Raw genomic sequence first — 15,457 nt, forward strand, 5'->3', positions numbered from 1 at the left:
TCGTATTTTTGGAACGGAGCCGATCGGTCACGTGGGTCCCACGCCTCGCTTACGAAAACAAAGGAGGTTCTGCGTCTTTTAAGACATAAAAGCAATAAGCATGGATAGTATTTCGGGTGCGATCATACCAGCACTAATGCACCGGATCCCATCAGAACTCCGCAGTTAAGCGTGCTTGGGCGAGAGTAGTACTAGGATGGGTGACCCGCTGGGAAGTCCTCGTGTTGCACCCCTTTTTTCGTTGCCCGTTTGCGTTTTTTTAGATTTTACGTGCGGTTTTTTTTTTGTTTTTTTTTTCTTTCTTGCTATTTCTATGCTCGGGTGGCCTCCGCTTCATGGTTCATGGTTCATGGTTTTCGTATTTTTGGAACGGACCCGATCGGTCTCGTGGGTCCCACGCCTCGCGTAGGAAAACAAAGGAGGTTCTGCGTCTTTTAAGACATAAAAGCAATAAGCATGGATAGTATTTCGGGTGCGATCATACCAGCACTAATGCACCGGATCCCATCAGAACTCCGCAGTTAAGCGTGCTTGGGCGAGAGTAGTACTAGGATGGGTGACCCCCTGGGAAGTCCTCGTGTTGCACCCCTTTTTTCGTTGCCCGTTTGCGTTTTTTTAGATTTTACGTGCAGTTTTTTTTTTGTTTTTTTTTTTCTTTCTTGCTATTTCTATGCTCGGGTGGCCTCCGCTTCATGGTTCATGGTTTTCGTATTTTTGGAACGGAGCCGATCGGTCTCGTGGGTCCCACGCCTCGCGTACGAAAACAAAGGAGGTTCTGCGTCTTTTAAGACATAAAAGCAATAATCATGAATAGTATTTCGGGTGCGATCATACCAGCACTAATGCACCGGATCCCATCAGAACTCCGCAGTTAAGCGTGCTTGGGCGAGAGTAGTACTAGGATGGGTGACCCCCTGTGAAGTCCTCGTGTTGCACCCCCCTTTTTCGTTGCCCGTTTGCGTTTTTTTTAGATTTTACGTGCTGTTTTTTTTTGTTTTTGTTTCTTTCTTGCTGTTTCTATGCTCGGGTAGCCTCCGCTTCATGGTTCATGGTTTTCGTATTTTTGGAACGGAGCCGATCGGTCACGTGGGTCCCACGCCTCGCGTACGAAAACAAAGGAGGTTCTGCGTCTTTTAAGACATAAAAGCAATAAGCATGGATAGTATTTCGGGTGCGATCATACCAGCACTAATGCACCGGATCCCATCAGAACTCCGCAGTTAAGCGTGCTTGGGCGAGAGTAGTACTAGGATGGGTGACCCCCTGGGAAGTCCTCGTGTTGCACCCCCCTTTTCCGTTGCCCGTTTGCGTTTTTTTAGATTTTACGTGCGGTTTTTTTTTTGTTTTTTTTTCTTTCTTGCTATTTCTATGCTCGGGTGGCCTCCGCTTCATGGTACATGGTTTTCGTATTTTTGGAACGGAGCCGATCGGTCTCGTGGGTCCCACGCCTCGCGTACGAAAACAAAGGAGGTTCTGCGTCTTTTAAGACATAAAAGCAATAAGCATGGATAATATTTCGGGTGCGATCATACCGGCACTAATGCACCGGATCCCATCAGAAGTCCGCAGTTAAGCGTGCTTGGGCGAGAGTAGTACTAGGATGGGTGACCCCCTGGGAAGTCCTCGTGTTGCACCCCTTTTTTCGTTGCCCGTTTGCGTTTTTTTAGATTTTACGTGCGGTTTTTTTTTTGTTTTTTTTTCTTTCTTGCTATTTCTATGCTCGGGTGGCCTCCGCTTCATGGTTCATGGTTCATGGTTTTCGTATTTTTGGAACGGACCCGATCGGTCTCGTGGGTCCCATGCCTCGCGTAGGAAAACAAAGGAGGTTCTGCGTCTTTTAAGACATAAAAGCAATAAGAATGGATAGTATTTCGGGTGCGATCATACCAGCACTAATGCACCGGATCCCATCAGAACTCCGCAGTTAAGCGTGCTTGGGCGAGAGTAGTACTAGGATGGGTGACCCCCTGGGAAGTCCTCGTGTTGCACCCCTTTTTTCGTTGCCCGTTTGCGTTTTTTTAGATTTTACGTGCAGTTTTTTTTTTTTGTTTTTTTTTCTTTCTTGCTATTTCTATGCTCGGGTGGCCTCCGCTTCATGGTTCATGGTTTTCGTATTTTTGGAACGGAGCCGATCGGTCTCGTGGGTCCCACGCCTCGCGTACGAAAACAAAGGAGGTTCTGCTTCTTTTAAGACATAAAAGCAATAAGCATGGATAGTATTTCGGGTGCGATCATACCAGCACTAATGCACCGGATCCCATCAGAACTCCGCAGTTAAGCGTGCTTGGGCGAGAGTAGTACTAGGATGGGTGACCCCCTGGGAAGTCCTCGTGTTGCACCCCTTTTTTCGTTGCCCGTTTGCGTTTTTTTAGATTTTACGTGCAGTTTTTTTCTTTTGTTTTTTTTTCTTTCTTGCTATTTCTATGCTCGGGTGGCCTCCGCTTCATGGTTCATGGTTTTCGTATTTTTGGAACGGAGCCGATCGGTCTCGTGGGTCCCACGCCTCGCGTACGAAAACAAAGGAGGTTTTGCGTCTTTTAAGACATAAAAGCAATAAGCATGGATAGTATTTCGGGTGCGATCATACCAGCACTAATGCACCGGATCCCATCAGAACTCCGCAGTTAAGCGTGCTGGGGCGAGAGTAGTACTAGGATTGGTGACCCCCTGGGAAGTCCTCGTGTTGCACCCCACTTTTTCGTTGCCCGTTTGCGTTTTTTTTAGATTTTACGTGCTGTTTTTTTTTTGTTTTTGTTTCTTTCTTGCTGTTTCTATGCTCGGGTGGCCTCCGCTTCATGGTTGATGGTTTTCGTATTTTTGGAACGGAGCCGATCGGTCACGTGGGTCCCACGCCTCGCGTACGAAAACAAAGGAGGTTCTGCGTCTTTTAAGACATAAAAGCAATAAGCACGGATAGTATTTCGGGTGCGATCATACCAGCACTAATGCACCGGATCCCATCAGAACTCCGCAGTTAAGCGTGCTTGGGCGAGAGTAGTACTAGGATGGGTGACCCCCTGGGAAGTCCTCGTGTTGCACCCCACTTTTTCGTTGCCCGTTTGCGTTTTTTTAGATTTTACGTGCGGTTTTTTTTTGTTTTTTTTTTCTTTCTTGCTATTTCTATGCTCGGGTGGCCTCCGCTTCATGGTTCATGGTTTTCGTATTTTTGGAACGGAGCCGATCGGTCACGTGGGTCCCACGCCTCGCTTACGAAAACAAAGGAGGTTCTGCGTCTTTTAAGACATAAAAGCAATAAGCATGGATAGTTTTTCGGGTGCGATCATACCAGCACTAATGCACCGGATCCCATCAGAACTCCGCAGTTAAGCGTGCTTGGGCGAGAGTAGTACTAGGATGGGTGACCCCCTGGGAAGTCCTCGTGTTGCACCCCTTTTTTCGTTGCCCGTTTGCGTTTTTTTAGATTTTACGTGCGGTTTTTTTTTTTGTTTTTTTTTCTTTCTTGCTATTTCTATGCTCGGGTGGCCTCCGCTTCATGGTTCATGGTTCATGGTTCATGGTTTTCGTATTTTTGGAACGGAGCCGATCGGTCTCGTGGGTCCCACGCCTCGCGTACGAAAACAAAGGAGGTTCTGCGTCTTTTAAGACATAAAAGCAATAAGCATGGATAGTATTTCGGGTGCGATCATACCAGCACTAATGCACCGGATCCCATCAGAACTCCGCAGTTAAGCGTGCTTGGGCGAGAGTAGTACTAAGATGGGTGACCCCCTGGGAAGTCCTCGTGTTGCACCCCCCTTTTTCGTTGCCCGTTTGCGTTTTTTTTAGATTTTACGTGCTGTTTTTTTTTTGTTTTTTTTTCTTTCTTGCTGTTTCTATGCTCGGGTGGCCTCCGCTTCATGGTTGATGGTTTTCGTATTTTTGGAACGGAGCCAATCGGTCACGTGGGTCCCACGCCTCGCGTACGAAACAAAGGAGGTTCTGCGTCTTTTAAGACATAAAAGCAATAAGCATGGATAGTATTTCGGGTGTGATCATACCAGCACTAATGCACCGGATCCCATCAGATCTCCGCAGTTAAGCGTGCTTGGGCGAGAGTAGTACTAGGATGGGTGACCCCCTGGGAAGTCCTCGTGTTGCACCCCCCTTTTTCGTTGCCTGTTTGCGTTTTTTTTAGATTTTACGTGCGGTTTTTTTTTGTTTTTTTTCTTTCTTGCTATTTCTATGCTCGGGTGGCCTCCGCTTCTTGGTTCATGGTTTTCGTATTTTTGGAACGGAGCCGATCGGTCACGTGGGTCCCACGCCTCGCTTACGAAAACAAAGGAGGTTCTGCGTCTTTTAAGACATAAAAGCAATAAGCATGGATAGTATTTCGGGTGCGATCATACCAGCACTAATGCACCGGATCCCATCAGAACTCCACAGTTAAGCGTGCTTGGGCGAGTGTAGTACTAGGATGGGTGACCCCCTGGGAAGTCCTCGTGTTGCACCCCCCTTTTTCGATGCCTGTTTGCGTTTTTTTTAGATTTTACGTGCGGTTTTTTTTTGTCTTTTTTTTCTTTCTTGCTATTTCTATGCTCGGGTGGCCTCCGCTTCATGGTTCATGGTTTTCGTATTTTTGGAACGGAGCCGATCGGTCACGTGGGTCCCACGCCTCGCTTACGAAAACAAAGGAGGTTCTGCGTCTTTTAAGACATAAAAGCAATAAGCATGGATAGTATTTCGGGTGCGATCATACCAGCACTAATGCACCGGATCCCATCAAAACTCCGCAGTTAAGCGTGCTTGGGCGAGAGTAGTACTAGGATGGGTGACCCGCTGGGAAGTCCTCGTGTTGCACCCCTTTTTTCGTTGCCCGTTTGCGTTTTTTTAGATTTTACGTGCGGTTTTTTTTTTTTGTTTTTTTTTTCTTTCTTGCTATTTCTATGCTCGGGTGGCCTCCGCTTCATGGTTCATGGTTTTCGTATTTTTGGAACGGAGCCGATCGGTCACGTGGGTCCCACGCCTCGCGTACGAAAACAAAGGAGGTTCTGCGTCTTTTAAGACATAAAAGCAATAATCATGAATAGTATTTCGGGTGCGATCATACCAGCACTAATGCACCGGATTCCATCAGAACTCTGCAGTTAAGCGTGCTTGGGCGAGAGTAGTACTAGGATGGGTGACCCCCTGGGAAGTCCTCGTGTTGCTTTTCGTTGCCCGTTTGCGTTTTTTTAGATTTTACGTGCGGTTTTTTTTTTGTTTTTTTTTCTTTCTTGCTATTTCTATGCTCGGGTGGCCTCCGCCTCATGGTTCATGGTTGATGGTTTTCGTATTTTTGGAACGGAGCCGATCGGTCTCGTGGGTCCCACGCCTCGCGTACGAAAACAAAGGAGGTTCTGCGTCTTTTAAGACATAAAAGCAATAAGCATGGATAGTATTTCGGGTGCGATCATACCAGCACTAATGCACCGGATCCCATCAGAACTCCGCAGTTAAGCGTGCTTGGGCGAGAGTAGTACTAGGATGGGTGACCCCCTGGGAAGTCCTCGTGTTGCACCCCCCTTTTTCGTTGCCCGTTTGCGTTTTTTTTAGATTTTACGTGCGGTTTTTTTTTGTTTTTTTTTCTTTCTTGCTATTTCTATGCTCGGGTGGCCTCCGCTTCATGGTTCATGGTTTTCGTATTTTTGGAACGGAGCCGATCGGTCACGTGGGTCCCACGCCTCGCTTACGAAAACAAAGGAGGTTCTGCGTCTTTTAAGACATAAAAGCAATAAGCATGGATAGTATTTCGGGTGCGATCATACCAGCACTAATGCACCGGATCCCATCAGAACTCCGCAGTTAAGCGTGCTTGGGCGAGAGTAGTACTAGGATGGGTGACCCCCTGGGAAGTCCTCGTGTTGCACCCCTTTTTTCGTTGCCCGTTTGCGTTTTTTTAGATTTTACGTGCAGTTTTTTTTTTTTGTTTTTTTTTTCTTTCTTGCTATTTCTATGCTCGGGTGGCCTCCGCTTCATGGTTCATGGTTTTCGTATTTTTGGAACGGAGCCGATCGGTCTCGTGGGTCCCACGCCTCGCGTACGAAAACAAAGGAGGTTTTGCGTCTTTTAAGACATAAAAGCAATAAGCATGGATAGTATTTCGGGTGCGATCATACCAGCACTAATGCACCGGATCCCATCAGAACTCCGCAGTTAAGCGTGCTGGGGCGAGAGTAGTACTAGGATTGGTGACCCCCTGGGAAGTCCTCGTGTTGCACCCCACTTTTTCGTTGCCCGTTTGCGTTTTTTTTAGATTTTACGTGCTGTTTTTTTTTGTTTTTGTTTCTTTCTTGCTGTTTCTATGCTCGGGTGGCCTCCGCTTCATGGTTGATGGTTTTCGTATTTTTGGAACGGAGCCGATCGGTCACGTGGGTCCCACGCCTCGCGTACGAAAACAAAGGAGGTTCTGCGTCTTTTAAGACATAAAAGCAATAAGCACGGATAGTATTTCGGGTGCGATCATACCAGCACTAATGCACCGGATCCCATCAGAACTCCGCAGTTAAGCGTGCTTGGGCGAGAGTAGTACTAGGATGGGTGACCCCCTGGGAAGTCCTCGTGTTGCACCCCACTTTTTCGTTGCCCGTTTGCGTTTTTTTAGATTTTACGTGCGGTTTTTTTTTGTTTTTTTTTTCTTTCTTGCTATTTCTATGCTCGGGTGGCCTCCGCTTCATGGTTCATGGTTTTCGTATTTTTGGAACGGAGCCGATCGGTCACGTGGGTCCCACGCCTCGCTTACGAAAACAAAGGAGGTTCTGCGTCTTTTAAGACATAAAAGCAATAAGCATGGATAGTTTTTCGGGTGCGATCATACCAGCACTAATGCACCGGATCCCATCAGAACTCCGCAGTTAAGCGTGCTTGGGCGAGAGTAGTACTAGGATGGGTGACCCCCTGGGAAGTCCTCGTGTTGCACCCCTTTTTTCGTTGCCCGTTTGCGTTTTTTTAGATTTTACGTGCGGTTTTTTTTTTTGTTTTTTTTTCTTTCTTGCTATTTCTATGCTCGGGTGGCCTCCGCTTCATGGTTCATGGTTCATGGTTCATGGTTTTCGTATTTTTGGAACGGAGCCGATCGGTCTCGTGGGTCCCACGCCTCGCGTACGAAAACAAAGGAGGTTCTGCGTCTTTTAAGACATAAAAGCAATAAGCATGGATAGTATTTCGGGTGCGATCATACCAGCACTAATGCACCGGATCCCATCAGAACTCCGCAGTTAAGCGTGCTTGGGCGAGAGTAGTACTAAGATGGGTGACCCCCTGGGAAGTCCTCGTGTTGCACCCCCCTTTTTCGTTGCCCGTTTGCGTTTTTTTTAGATTTTACGTGCTGTTTTTTTTTTGTTTTTTTTTCTTTCTTGCTGTTTCTATGCTCGGGTGGCCTCCGCTTCATGGTTGATGGTTTTCGTATTTTTGGAACGGAGCCAATCGGTCACGTGGGTCCCACGCCTCGCGTACGAAACAAAGGAGGTTCTGCGTCTTTTAAGACATAAAAGCAATAAGCATGGATAGTATTTCGGGTGTGATCATACCAGCACTAATGCACCGGATCCCATCAGATCTCCGCAGTTAAGCGTGCTTGGGCGAGAGTAGTACTAGGATGGGTGACCCCCTGGGAAGTCCTCGTGTTGCACCCCCCTTTTTCGTTGCCTGTTTGCGTTTTTTTTAGATTTTACGTGCGGTTTTTTTTTGTTTTTTTTCTTTCTTGCTATTTCTATGCTCGGGTGGCCTCCGCTTCATGGTTCATGGTTTTCGTATTTTTGGAACGGAGCCGATCGGTCACGTGGGTCCCACGCCTCGCTTACGAAAACAAAGGAGGTTCTGCGTCTTTTAAGACATAAAAGCAATAAGCATGGATAGTATTTCGGGTGCGATCATACCAGCACTAATGCACCGGATCCCATCAGAACTCCACAGTTAAGCGTGCTTGGGCGAGTGTAGTACTAGGATGGGTGACCCCCTGGGAAGTCCTCGTGTTGCACCCCCCTTTTTCGATGCCTGTTTGCGTTTTTTTTAGATTTTACGTGCGGTTTTTTTTTGTCTTTTTTTTCTTTCTTGCTATTTCTATGCTCGGGTGGCCTCCGCTTCATGGTTCATGGTTTTCGTATTTTTGGAACGGAGCCGATCGGTCACGTGGGTCCCACGCCTCGCTTACGAAAACAAAGGAGGTTCTGCGTCTTTTAAGACATAAAAGCAATAAGCATGGATAGTATTTCGGGTGCGATCATACCAGCACTAATGCACCGGATCCCATCAAAACTCCGCAGTTAAGCGTGCTTGGGCGAGAGTAGTACTAGGATGGGTGACCCGCTGGGAAGTCCTCGTGTTGCACCCCTTTTTTCGTTGCCCGTTTGCGTTTTTTTAGATTTTACGTGCGGTTTTTTTTTTTTGTTTTTTTTTTCTTTCTTGCTATTTCTATGCTCGGGTGGCCTCCGCTTCATGGTTCATGGTTTTCGTATTTTTGGAACGGAGCCGATCGGTCACGTGGGTCCCACGCCTCGCGTACGAAAACAAAGGAGGTTCTGCGTCTTTTAAGACATAAAAGCAATAATCATGAATAGTATTTCGGGTGCGATCATACCAGCACTAATGCACCGGATTCCATCAGAACTCTGCAGTTAAGCGTGCTTGGGCGAGAGTAGTACTAGGATGGGTGACCCCCTGGGAAGTCCTCGTGTTGCTTTTCGTTGCCCGTTTGCGTTTTTTTAGATTTTACGTGCGGTTTTTTTTTTGTTTTTTTTTCTTTCTTGCTATTTCTATGCTCGGGTGGCCTCCGCCTCATGGTTCATGGTTGATGGTTTTCGTATTTTTGGAACGGAGCCGATCGGTCTCGTGGGTCCCACGCCTCGCGTACGAAAACAAAGGAGGTTCTGCGTCTTTTAAGACATAAAAGCAATAAGCATGGATAGTATTTCGGGTGCGATCATACCAGCACTAATGCACCGGATCCCATCAGAACTCTGCAGTTAAGCGTGCTTGGGCGAGAGTAGTACTAGGATGGGTGACCCCCTGGGAAGTCCTCGTGTTGCAACCCCCTTTTTCGTTGCCCGTTTGCGTTTTTTTAGATTTTACGTGCGGTTTTTTTTTTGTTTTTTTTTCTTTCTTGCTATTTCTATGCTCGGGTGGCCTCCGCTTCATGGTTCATGGTTCATGGTTTTCGTATTTTTGGAACGGACCCGATCGGTCTCGTGGGTCCCACGCCTCGCGTAGGAAAACAAAGGAGGTTCTGCGTCTTTTAAGACATAAAAGCAATAAGCATGGATAGTATTTCGGGTGCGATCATACCAGCACTAATGCACCGGATCCCATCAGAACTCCGCAGTTAAGCGTGCTTGGGCGAGAGTAGTACTAGGATGGGTGACCCACTTGGAAGTCCTCGTGTTGCACCCCCCTTTTTCGTTGCCCGTTTGCGTTTTTTTAGATTTTACGTGCAGTTTTTTTTTTGTTTTTTTTTTCTTTCTTGCTATTTCTATGCTCGGGTGGCCTCCGCTTCATGGTTCATGGTTTTCGTATTTTTGGAACGGAGCTGATCGGTCTCGTGGGTCCCACGCCTCGCGTACGAAAACAAAGGATGTTCTGCGTCTTTTAAGACATAAAAGCAATAATCATGAATAGTATTTCGGGTGCGATCATACCAGCACTAATGCACCGGATCCCATCAGAACTCCGCAGTTAAGCGTGCTTGGGCGAGAGTAGTACTAGGATGGGTGACCCCTGGGAAGTCCTCGTGTTGCACCCCCCTTTTTCGTTGCCCGTTTGCGTTTTTTTTAGATTTTACGTGCTGTTTTTTTTTTTGTTTTTGTTTCTTTCTTGCTGTTTCTATGCTCGGGTGGCCTCCGCTTCATGGTTCATGGTTTTCGTATTTTTGGAACGGAGCCGATCGGTCACGTGGGTCCCACGCCTCGCGTACGAAAACAAAGGAGGTTCTGCGTCTTTTAAGACATAAAAGCAATAAGCATGGATAGTATTTCGGGTGCGATCATACCAGCACTAATGCACCAGATCACATCAGAACTCCGCAGTTAAGCGTGCTTGGGCGAGAGTAGTACTAGGATGGGTGACCCCCTGGGAAGTCCTCGTGTTGCACCCCCCTTTTTCGTTGCCCGTTTGCGTTTTTTTTAGATTTTACGTGCGGTTTTTTTTTTTGTTTTTTTTTCTTTCTTGCTATTTCTATGCTCGGGTGGCCTCCGCTTCATGGTTCATGGTTTTCGTATTTTTGGAACGGAGCCGATCGGTCACGTGGGTCCCACGCCTCGCGTACGAAAACAAAGGAGGTTCTGCGTCTTTTAAGACATAAAAGCAATAAGCATGGATAGTATTTCGGGTGCGATCATACCAGCACTAATGCACCGGATCCCATCAGAACTCCGCAGTTAAGCGTGCTTGGGCGAGAGTAGTACTAGGATGGGTGACCCCGTGGGAAGTCCTCGTGTTGCACCCCTTTTTTCGTTGCCCGTTTGCGTTTTTTTTAGATTTTACGTGCTGTTTTTTTTTTGTTTTTTTTTCTTTCTTGCTGTTTCTATGCTCGGGTGGCCTCCGCTTCATGGTTGATGGTTTTCGTATTTTTGGAACGGAGCCGATCGGTCTCGTGGGTCCCACGCCTCGCGTACGAAAACAAAGGAGGTTCTGCGTCTTTTAAGACATAAAAGCAATAAGCATGGATAGTATTTCGGGTGCGATCATACCAGCACTAATGCACCGGATCCCATCAGAACTCCGCAGTTAAGCGTGCTTGGGCGAGAGTAGTACTAGGATGGGTGACCCCCTGGGAAGTCCTCGTGTTACAACCCCCTTTTTCGTTGCCCGTTTGCGTTTTTTTAGATTTTACGTGCGGTTTTTTTTTTTTTTTTTCTTTCTTGCTATTTCTATGCTCGGGTGGCCTCCGCTTCATGGTTCATGGTTCATGGTTTTCGTATTTTTGGAACGGACCCGATCGGTCTCGTGGGTCCCACGCCTCGCGTAGGAAAACAAAGGAGGTTCTGCGTCTTTTAAGACATAAAAGCAATAAGCATGGATAGTATTTCGGGTGCGATCATACCAGCACTAATGCACCGGATCCCATCAGAACTCCGCAGTTAAGCGTGCTTGGGCGAGAGTAGTACTAGGATGGGTGACCCCCTGGGAAGTCCTCGTGTTGCACCCCTTTTTTCGTTGCCCGTTTGCGTTTTTTTAGATTTTACGTGCAGTTTTTTTTTTTTGTTTTTTTTTTCTTTCTTGCTATTTCTATGCTCGGGTGGCCTCCGCTTCATGGTTCATGGTTTTCGTATTTTTGGAACGGAGCTGATCGGTCTCGTGGGTCCCACGCCTCGCGTACGAAAACAAAGGAGGTTCTGCGTGTTTTAAGACATAAAAGCAATAATCATGAATAGTATTTCGGGTGCGATCATACCAGCACTAATGCACCGGATCCCATCAGAACTCTGCAGTTAAGCGTGCTTGGGCGAGAGTAGTACTAGGATGGGTGACCCCCTGGGAAGTCCTCGTGTTGCACCCCCCTTTTTCGTTGCCCGTTTGCGTTTTTTTTAGATTTTACGTGCTGTTTTTTTTTTGTTTTTGTTTCTTTCTTGCTGTTTCTATGCTCGGGTGGCCTCCGCTTCATGGTTCATGGTTTTCGTATTTTTGGAACGGAGCCGATCGGTCACGTGGGTCCCACGCCTCGCGTACGAAAACAAAGGAGGTTCTGCGTCTTTTAAGACATAAAAGCAATAAGCATGGATAATATTTCGGGTGCGATCATACCAGCACTAATGCACCAGATCCCATCAGAACTCCGCAGTTAAGCGTGCTTGGGCGAGAGTAGTACTAGGATGGGTGACCCCCTGGGAAGTCCTCGTGTTGCACCCCCCTTTTTCGTTGCCCGTTTGCGTTTTTTTTAGATTTTACGTGCGGTTTTTTTTTTGTTTTTTTTTCTTTCTTGCTATTTCTATGCTCGGGTGGCCTCCGCTTCATGGTTCATGGTTTTCGTATTTTTGGAACGGAGCCGATCGGTCACGTGGGTCCCACGCCTCGCTTACGAAAACAAAGGAGGTTCTGCGTCTTTTAAGACATAAAAGCAATAAGCATGGATAGTATTTCGGGTGCGATCATACCAGCACTAATGCACCGGATCCCATCAGAACTCCGCAATTAAGCGTGCTTGGGCGAGAGTAGTACTAGGATGGGTGACCCCCTGGTAAGTCCTCGTGTTGCACCCCCTTTTTCGTTGCCCGTTTGCGTTTTTTTAGATTTTACGTGCGGTTTTTTTTTTTTGTTTTTTTTTTCTTTCTTGCTATTTCTATGCTCGGGTGGCCTCCGCTTCATGGTTCATGGTTTTCGTATTTTTGGAACGGAGCCGATCGGTCACGTGGGTCCCACGTCTCGCTTACGAAAACAAAGGAGGTTCTGCGTCTTTTAAGACATAAAAGCAATAAGCATGGATAGTATTTCGGGTGCGATCATACCAGCACTAATGCACCAGATCCCATCAGAACTCTGCAGTTAAGCGTGCTTGGGCGAGAGTAGTACTAGGATGGGTGACCCCCTGGGAAGTCCTCGTGTTGCAACCCCCTTTTTCGTTGCCCGTTTGCGTTTTTTTAGATTTTACGTGCGGTTTTTTTTTTGTTTTTTTTTCTTTCTTGCTATTTCTATGCTCGGGTGGCCTCCGCTTCATGGTTCATGGTTCATGGTTTTCGTATTTTTGGAACGGACCCGATCGGTCTCGTGGGTCCCACGCCTCGCGTAGGAAAACAAAGGAGGTTCTGCGTCTTTTAAGACATAAAAGCAATAAGCATGGATAGTATTTCGGGTGCGATCATACCAGCACTAATGCACCGGATCCCATCAGAACTCCGCAGTTAAGCGTGCTTGGGCGAGAGTAGTACTAGGATGGGTGACCCCCTGGGAAGTCCTCGTGTTGCACCCCTTTTTTCGTTGCCCGTTTGCGTTTTTTTAGATTTTACGTGCAGTTTTTTTTTTGTTTTTTTTTTCTTTCTTGCTATTTCTATGCTCGGGTGGCCTCCGCTTCATGGTTCATGGTTTTCGTATTTTTGGAACGGAGCTGATCGGTCTCGTGGGTCCCACGCCTCGCGTACGAAAACAAAGGAGGTTCTGCGTCTTTTAAGACATAAAAGCAATAATCATGAATAGTATTTCGGGTGCGATCATACCAGCACTAATGCACCGGATCCCATCAGAACTCCGCAGTTAAGCGTGCTTGGGCGAGAGTAGTACTAGGATGGGTGACCCCTGGGAAGTCCTCGTGTTGCACCCCCCTTTTTCGTTGCCAGTTTGCGTTTTTTTTAGATTTTACGTGCTGTTTTTTTTTTGTTTTTGTTTCTTTCTTGCTGTTTCTATGCTCGGGTGGCCTCCGCTTCATGGTTCATGGTTTTCGTATTTTTGGAACGGAGCCGATCGGTCACGTGGGTCCCACGCCTCGCGTACGAAAACAAAGGAGGTTCTGCGTCTTTTAAGACATAAAAGCAATAAGCATGGATAGTATTTCGGGTGCGATCATACCAACACTAATGCACCGGATCCCATCAGAACTCCGCAGTTAAGCGTGCTTGGGCGAGAGTAGTACTAGGATGGGTGACCCCCTGGGAAGTCCTCGTGTTGCACCCCCCTTTTTCGTTGCCCGTTTGCGTTTTTTTTAGATTTTACGTGCGGTTTTTTTTTTGTTTTTTTTTCTTTCTTGCTATTTCTATGCTCGGGTGGCCTCCGCTTCATGGTTCATGGTTTTCGTATTTTTGGAACGGAGCCGATCGGTCACGTGGGTCCCACGCCTCGCGTACGAAAACAAAGGAGGTTCTGCGTCTTTTAAGACATAAAAGCAATAAGCATGGATAGTATTTCGGGTGCGATCATACCAGCACTAATGCACCGGATCCCATCAGAACTCCGCAGTTAAGCGTGCTTGGGCGAGAGTAGTACTAGGATGGGTGACCCCGTGGGAAGTCCTCGTGTTGCACCCCTTTTTTCGTTGCCCGTTTGCGTTTTTTTTAGATTTTACGTGCTGTTTTTTTTTTGTTTTTTTTTCTTTCTTGCTGTTTCTATGCTCGGGTGGCCTCCGCTTCATGGTTGATGGTTTTCGTATTTTTGGAACGGAGCCGATCGGTCTCGTGGGTCCCACGCCTCGCGTACGAAAACAAAGGAGGTTCTGCGTCTTTTAAGACATAAAAGCAATAAGCATGGATAGTATTTCGGGTGCGATCATACCAGCACTAATGCACCGGATCCCATCAGAACTCCGCAGTTAAGCGTGCTTGGGCGAGAGTAGTACTAGGATGGGTGACCCCCTGGGAAGTCCTCGTGTTGCAACCCCCTTTTTCGTTGCCCGTTTGCGTTTTTTTAGATTTTACGTGCGGTTTTTTTTTTGTTTTTTTTTTCTTTCTTGCTATTTCTATGCTCGGGTGGCCTCCGCTTCATGGTTCATGGTTCATGGTTTTCGTATTTTTGGAACGGACCCGATCGGTCTCGTGGGTCCCACGCCTCGCGTAGGAAAACAAAGGAGGTTCTGCGTCTTTTAAGACATAAAAGCAATAAGCATGGATAGTATTTCGGGTGCGATCATACCAGCACTAATGCACCGGATCCCATCAGAACTCCGCAGTTAAGCGCGCTTGGGCGAGAGTAGTACTAGGATGGGTGACCCCCTGGGAAGTCCTCGTGTTGCACCCCTTTTTTCGTTGCCCGTTTGCGTTTTTTTAGATTTTACGTGCAGTTTTTTTTTTGTTTTTTTTTTCTTTCTTGCTATTTCTATGCTCGGGTGGCCTCCGCTTCATGGTTCATGGTTTTCGTATTTTTGGAACGGAGCTGATCGGTCTCGTGGGTCCCACGCCTCGCGTACGAAAACAAAGGAGGTTCTGCGTCTTTTAAGACATAAAAGCAATAATCATGAATAGTATTTCGGGTGCGATCATACCAGCACTAATGCACCGGATCCCATCAGAACTCCGCAGTTAAGCGTGCTTGGGCGAGAGTAGTACTAGGATGGGTGACCCCCTGGGAAGTCCTCGTGTTGCACCCCTTTTTTCGTTGCCCGTTTGCGTTTTTTTTTTGTTTTTTTTTTTGTTTTTTTTTTCTTTCTTGCTATTTCTATGCTCGGGTGGCCTCCGCTTCATGGTTCATGGTTTTCGTATTTTTGCAACGGAGCCGATCGGTCACGTGGGTCCCACGCCTCGCGTACGAAAACAAAGGATGTTCTGCGTCTTTTAAGACATAAAAGCAATAAGCATGGATAGTATTTTGGGTGCGATCATACCAGCACTAATGCACCGGATCCCATCAGAACTCCGCAGCTAAGCGTGCTTGGGCAAGAGTAGTACTAGGATGGGTGACCCCCTGGGAAGTCCTCGTGTTGCACCCCCTTTTTCGTTGCCCGTTTGCGATTTTTTAGATTTTACGTGCGGTTTTTTTTTTGTTTTTTTTTCTTTCTTGCTATTTCTATGCTCGGGTGGCCTCCGCTTCATGGTTCATGGTTTTCGTATTTTTGGAACGGAGCCGATCG

At 47.0% G+C, this 15,457-nt stretch overlaps 44 non-coding genes across 44 annotated transcripts; all 44 read left to right on the plus strand.

Moving 5' to 3' along the window:
• Positions 1–114: 114 nt before the first annotated feature.
• LOC145155011 (5S ribosomal RNA) lies at positions 115–233 on the plus strand. The gene has a single exon (XR_013735474.1). It is a non-coding gene; the product is annotated as a 5S ribosomal RNA (ribosomal RNA).
• A 237-nt stretch (positions 234–470) lies between these two features.
• On the plus strand, positions 471–589 carry LOC145152132 (5S ribosomal RNA). Its single transcript, XR_013732666.1, has one exon. It is a non-coding gene; the product is annotated as a 5S ribosomal RNA (ribosomal RNA).
• Positions 590–820: 231 nt separating this feature from the next.
• LOC145154664 (5S ribosomal RNA) lies at positions 821–939 on the plus strand. Its single transcript, XR_013735128.1, has one exon. It is a non-coding gene; the product is annotated as a 5S ribosomal RNA (ribosomal RNA).
• Positions 940–1,169: 230 nt separating this feature from the next.
• Positions 1,170–1,288, plus strand: LOC145152133 (5S ribosomal RNA). The gene has a single exon (XR_013732667.1). It is a non-coding gene; the product is annotated as a 5S ribosomal RNA (ribosomal RNA).
• A 230-nt stretch (positions 1,289–1,518) lies between these two features.
• On the plus strand, positions 1,519–1,637 carry LOC145144493 (5S ribosomal RNA). The gene has a single exon (XR_013725502.1). It is a non-coding gene; the product is annotated as a 5S ribosomal RNA (ribosomal RNA).
• A 236-nt stretch (positions 1,638–1,873) lies between these two features.
• Positions 1,874–1,992, plus strand: LOC145152134 (5S ribosomal RNA). The gene has a single exon (XR_013732668.1). It is a non-coding gene; the product is annotated as a 5S ribosomal RNA (ribosomal RNA).
• A 231-nt stretch (positions 1,993–2,223) lies between these two features.
• LOC145152135 (5S ribosomal RNA) lies at positions 2,224–2,342 on the plus strand. Its single transcript, XR_013732669.1, has one exon. It is a non-coding gene; the product is annotated as a 5S ribosomal RNA (ribosomal RNA).
• A 231-nt stretch (positions 2,343–2,573) lies between these two features.
• On the plus strand, positions 2,574–2,692 carry LOC145146572 (5S ribosomal RNA). The gene has a single exon (XR_013727510.1). It is a non-coding gene; the product is annotated as a 5S ribosomal RNA (ribosomal RNA).
• A 231-nt stretch (positions 2,693–2,923) lies between these two features.
• LOC145152137 (5S ribosomal RNA) lies at positions 2,924–3,042 on the plus strand. Its single transcript, XR_013732670.1, has one exon. It is a non-coding gene; the product is annotated as a 5S ribosomal RNA (ribosomal RNA).
• Positions 3,043–3,272: 230 nt separating this feature from the next.
• LOC145152138 (5S ribosomal RNA) lies at positions 3,273–3,391 on the plus strand. The gene has a single exon (XR_013732671.1). It is a non-coding gene; the product is annotated as a 5S ribosomal RNA (ribosomal RNA).
• Positions 3,392–3,635: 244 nt separating this feature from the next.
• LOC145153686 (5S ribosomal RNA) lies at positions 3,636–3,754 on the plus strand. Its single transcript, XR_013734181.1, has one exon. It is a non-coding gene; the product is annotated as a 5S ribosomal RNA (ribosomal RNA).
• A 230-nt stretch (positions 3,755–3,984) lies between these two features.
• On the plus strand, positions 3,985–4,103 carry LOC145155037 (5S ribosomal RNA). Its single transcript, XR_013735498.1, has one exon. It is a non-coding gene; the product is annotated as a 5S ribosomal RNA (ribosomal RNA).
• Positions 4,104–4,332: 229 nt separating this feature from the next.
• LOC145140933 (5S ribosomal RNA) lies at positions 4,333–4,451 on the plus strand. Its single transcript, XR_013722359.1, has one exon. It is a non-coding gene; the product is annotated as a 5S ribosomal RNA (ribosomal RNA).
• A 231-nt stretch (positions 4,452–4,682) lies between these two features.
• Positions 4,683–4,801, plus strand: LOC145146458 (5S ribosomal RNA). Its single transcript, XR_013727403.1, has one exon. It is a non-coding gene; the product is annotated as a 5S ribosomal RNA (ribosomal RNA).
• Positions 4,802–5,033: 232 nt separating this feature from the next.
• LOC145149250 (5S ribosomal RNA) lies at positions 5,034–5,152 on the plus strand. Its single transcript, XR_013730102.1, has one exon. It is a non-coding gene; the product is annotated as a 5S ribosomal RNA (ribosomal RNA).
• A 229-nt stretch (positions 5,153–5,381) lies between these two features.
• On the plus strand, positions 5,382–5,500 carry LOC145152139 (5S ribosomal RNA). Its single transcript, XR_013732672.1, has one exon. It is a non-coding gene; the product is annotated as a 5S ribosomal RNA (ribosomal RNA).
• Positions 5,501–5,730: 230 nt separating this feature from the next.
• LOC145152141 (5S ribosomal RNA) lies at positions 5,731–5,849 on the plus strand. The gene has a single exon (XR_013732674.1). It is a non-coding gene; the product is annotated as a 5S ribosomal RNA (ribosomal RNA).
• A 232-nt stretch (positions 5,850–6,081) lies between these two features.
• On the plus strand, positions 6,082–6,200 carry LOC145146573 (5S ribosomal RNA). The gene has a single exon (XR_013727511.1). It is a non-coding gene; the product is annotated as a 5S ribosomal RNA (ribosomal RNA).
• A 230-nt stretch (positions 6,201–6,430) lies between these two features.
• Positions 6,431–6,549, plus strand: LOC145152142 (5S ribosomal RNA). The gene has a single exon (XR_013732675.1). It is a non-coding gene; the product is annotated as a 5S ribosomal RNA (ribosomal RNA).
• Positions 6,550–6,779: 230 nt separating this feature from the next.
• LOC145152143 (5S ribosomal RNA) lies at positions 6,780–6,898 on the plus strand. Its single transcript, XR_013732676.1, has one exon. It is a non-coding gene; the product is annotated as a 5S ribosomal RNA (ribosomal RNA).
• Positions 6,899–7,142: 244 nt separating this feature from the next.
• LOC145153687 (5S ribosomal RNA) lies at positions 7,143–7,261 on the plus strand. Its single transcript, XR_013734182.1, has one exon. It is a non-coding gene; the product is annotated as a 5S ribosomal RNA (ribosomal RNA).
• A 230-nt stretch (positions 7,262–7,491) lies between these two features.
• On the plus strand, positions 7,492–7,610 carry LOC145155038 (5S ribosomal RNA). Its single transcript, XR_013735499.1, has one exon. It is a non-coding gene; the product is annotated as a 5S ribosomal RNA (ribosomal RNA).
• Positions 7,611–7,839: 229 nt separating this feature from the next.
• Positions 7,840–7,958, plus strand: LOC145140940 (5S ribosomal RNA). Its single transcript, XR_013722366.1, has one exon. It is a non-coding gene; the product is annotated as a 5S ribosomal RNA (ribosomal RNA).
• Positions 7,959–8,189: 231 nt separating this feature from the next.
• Positions 8,190–8,308, plus strand: LOC145146459 (5S ribosomal RNA). Its single transcript, XR_013727404.1, has one exon. It is a non-coding gene; the product is annotated as a 5S ribosomal RNA (ribosomal RNA).
• A 232-nt stretch (positions 8,309–8,540) lies between these two features.
• LOC145149251 (5S ribosomal RNA) lies at positions 8,541–8,659 on the plus strand. Its single transcript, XR_013730103.1, has one exon. It is a non-coding gene; the product is annotated as a 5S ribosomal RNA (ribosomal RNA).
• A 229-nt stretch (positions 8,660–8,888) lies between these two features.
• LOC145144541 (5S ribosomal RNA) lies at positions 8,889–9,007 on the plus strand. The gene has a single exon (XR_013725554.1). It is a non-coding gene; the product is annotated as a 5S ribosomal RNA (ribosomal RNA).
• Positions 9,008–9,244: 237 nt separating this feature from the next.
• LOC145144034 (5S ribosomal RNA) lies at positions 9,245–9,363 on the plus strand. Its single transcript, XR_013725055.1, has one exon. It is a non-coding gene; the product is annotated as a 5S ribosomal RNA (ribosomal RNA).
• Positions 9,364–9,594: 231 nt separating this feature from the next.
• LOC145143500 (5S ribosomal RNA) lies at positions 9,595–9,712 on the plus strand. Its single transcript, XR_013724531.1, has one exon. It is a non-coding gene; the product is annotated as a 5S ribosomal RNA (ribosomal RNA).
• Positions 9,713–9,944: 232 nt separating this feature from the next.
• LOC145144939 (5S ribosomal RNA) lies at positions 9,945–10,063 on the plus strand. The gene has a single exon (XR_013725937.1). It is a non-coding gene; the product is annotated as a 5S ribosomal RNA (ribosomal RNA).
• A 232-nt stretch (positions 10,064–10,295) lies between these two features.
• On the plus strand, positions 10,296–10,414 carry LOC145153317 (5S ribosomal RNA). Its single transcript, XR_013733833.1, has one exon. It is a non-coding gene; the product is annotated as a 5S ribosomal RNA (ribosomal RNA).
• Positions 10,415–10,644: 230 nt separating this feature from the next.
• Positions 10,645–10,763, plus strand: LOC145145653 (5S ribosomal RNA). The gene has a single exon (XR_013726615.1). It is a non-coding gene; the product is annotated as a 5S ribosomal RNA (ribosomal RNA).
• Positions 10,764–10,997: 234 nt separating this feature from the next.
• LOC145152144 (5S ribosomal RNA) lies at positions 10,998–11,116 on the plus strand. Its single transcript, XR_013732677.1, has one exon. It is a non-coding gene; the product is annotated as a 5S ribosomal RNA (ribosomal RNA).
• Positions 11,117–11,348: 232 nt separating this feature from the next.
• LOC145155116 (5S ribosomal RNA) lies at positions 11,349–11,467 on the plus strand. The gene has a single exon (XR_013735572.1). It is a non-coding gene; the product is annotated as a 5S ribosomal RNA (ribosomal RNA).
• A 231-nt stretch (positions 11,468–11,698) lies between these two features.
• On the plus strand, positions 11,699–11,817 carry LOC145155596 (5S ribosomal RNA). Its single transcript, XR_013736028.1, has one exon. It is a non-coding gene; the product is annotated as a 5S ribosomal RNA (ribosomal RNA).
• Positions 11,818–12,048: 231 nt separating this feature from the next.
• On the plus strand, positions 12,049–12,167 carry LOC145148020 (5S ribosomal RNA). Its single transcript, XR_013728920.1, has one exon. It is a non-coding gene; the product is annotated as a 5S ribosomal RNA (ribosomal RNA).
• A 232-nt stretch (positions 12,168–12,399) lies between these two features.
• Positions 12,400–12,518, plus strand: LOC145138988 (5S ribosomal RNA). The gene has a single exon (XR_013721807.1). It is a non-coding gene; the product is annotated as a 5S ribosomal RNA (ribosomal RNA).
• Positions 12,519–12,755: 237 nt separating this feature from the next.
• LOC145152145 (5S ribosomal RNA) lies at positions 12,756–12,874 on the plus strand. The gene has a single exon (XR_013732678.1). It is a non-coding gene; the product is annotated as a 5S ribosomal RNA (ribosomal RNA).
• A 230-nt stretch (positions 12,875–13,104) lies between these two features.
• Positions 13,105–13,222, plus strand: LOC145143501 (5S ribosomal RNA). The gene has a single exon (XR_013724532.1). It is a non-coding gene; the product is annotated as a 5S ribosomal RNA (ribosomal RNA).
• A 231-nt stretch (positions 13,223–13,453) lies between these two features.
• Positions 13,454–13,572, plus strand: LOC145141615 (5S ribosomal RNA). The gene has a single exon (XR_013722813.1). It is a non-coding gene; the product is annotated as a 5S ribosomal RNA (ribosomal RNA).
• Positions 13,573–13,803: 231 nt separating this feature from the next.
• Positions 13,804–13,922, plus strand: LOC145153318 (5S ribosomal RNA). The gene has a single exon (XR_013733834.1). It is a non-coding gene; the product is annotated as a 5S ribosomal RNA (ribosomal RNA).
• A 230-nt stretch (positions 13,923–14,152) lies between these two features.
• Positions 14,153–14,271, plus strand: LOC145155403 (5S ribosomal RNA). The gene has a single exon (XR_013735846.1). It is a non-coding gene; the product is annotated as a 5S ribosomal RNA (ribosomal RNA).
• A 238-nt stretch (positions 14,272–14,509) lies between these two features.
• On the plus strand, positions 14,510–14,628 carry LOC145135763 (5S ribosomal RNA). The gene has a single exon (XR_013720028.1). It is a non-coding gene; the product is annotated as a 5S ribosomal RNA (ribosomal RNA).
• A 230-nt stretch (positions 14,629–14,858) lies between these two features.
• Positions 14,859–14,977, plus strand: LOC145152146 (5S ribosomal RNA). Its single transcript, XR_013732679.1, has one exon. It is a non-coding gene; the product is annotated as a 5S ribosomal RNA (ribosomal RNA).
• Positions 14,978–15,197: 220 nt separating this feature from the next.
• On the plus strand, positions 15,198–15,316 carry LOC145140476 (5S ribosomal RNA). The gene has a single exon (XR_013722181.1). It is a non-coding gene; the product is annotated as a 5S ribosomal RNA (ribosomal RNA).
• The last annotated feature ends 141 nt before the right edge of the window (positions 15,317–15,457 follow it).

The sequence above is a fragment of the Lactuca virosa genome, chromosome 1, assembly GCF_052849685.1.
Source record: "Lactuca virosa cultivar CGN04683 chromosome 1, Lactuca_virosa_CGN04683_v6, whole genome shotgun sequence".
Lineage (NCBI taxonomy): Eukaryota > Viridiplantae > Streptophyta > Magnoliopsida > Asterales > Asteraceae > Lactuca > Lactuca virosa.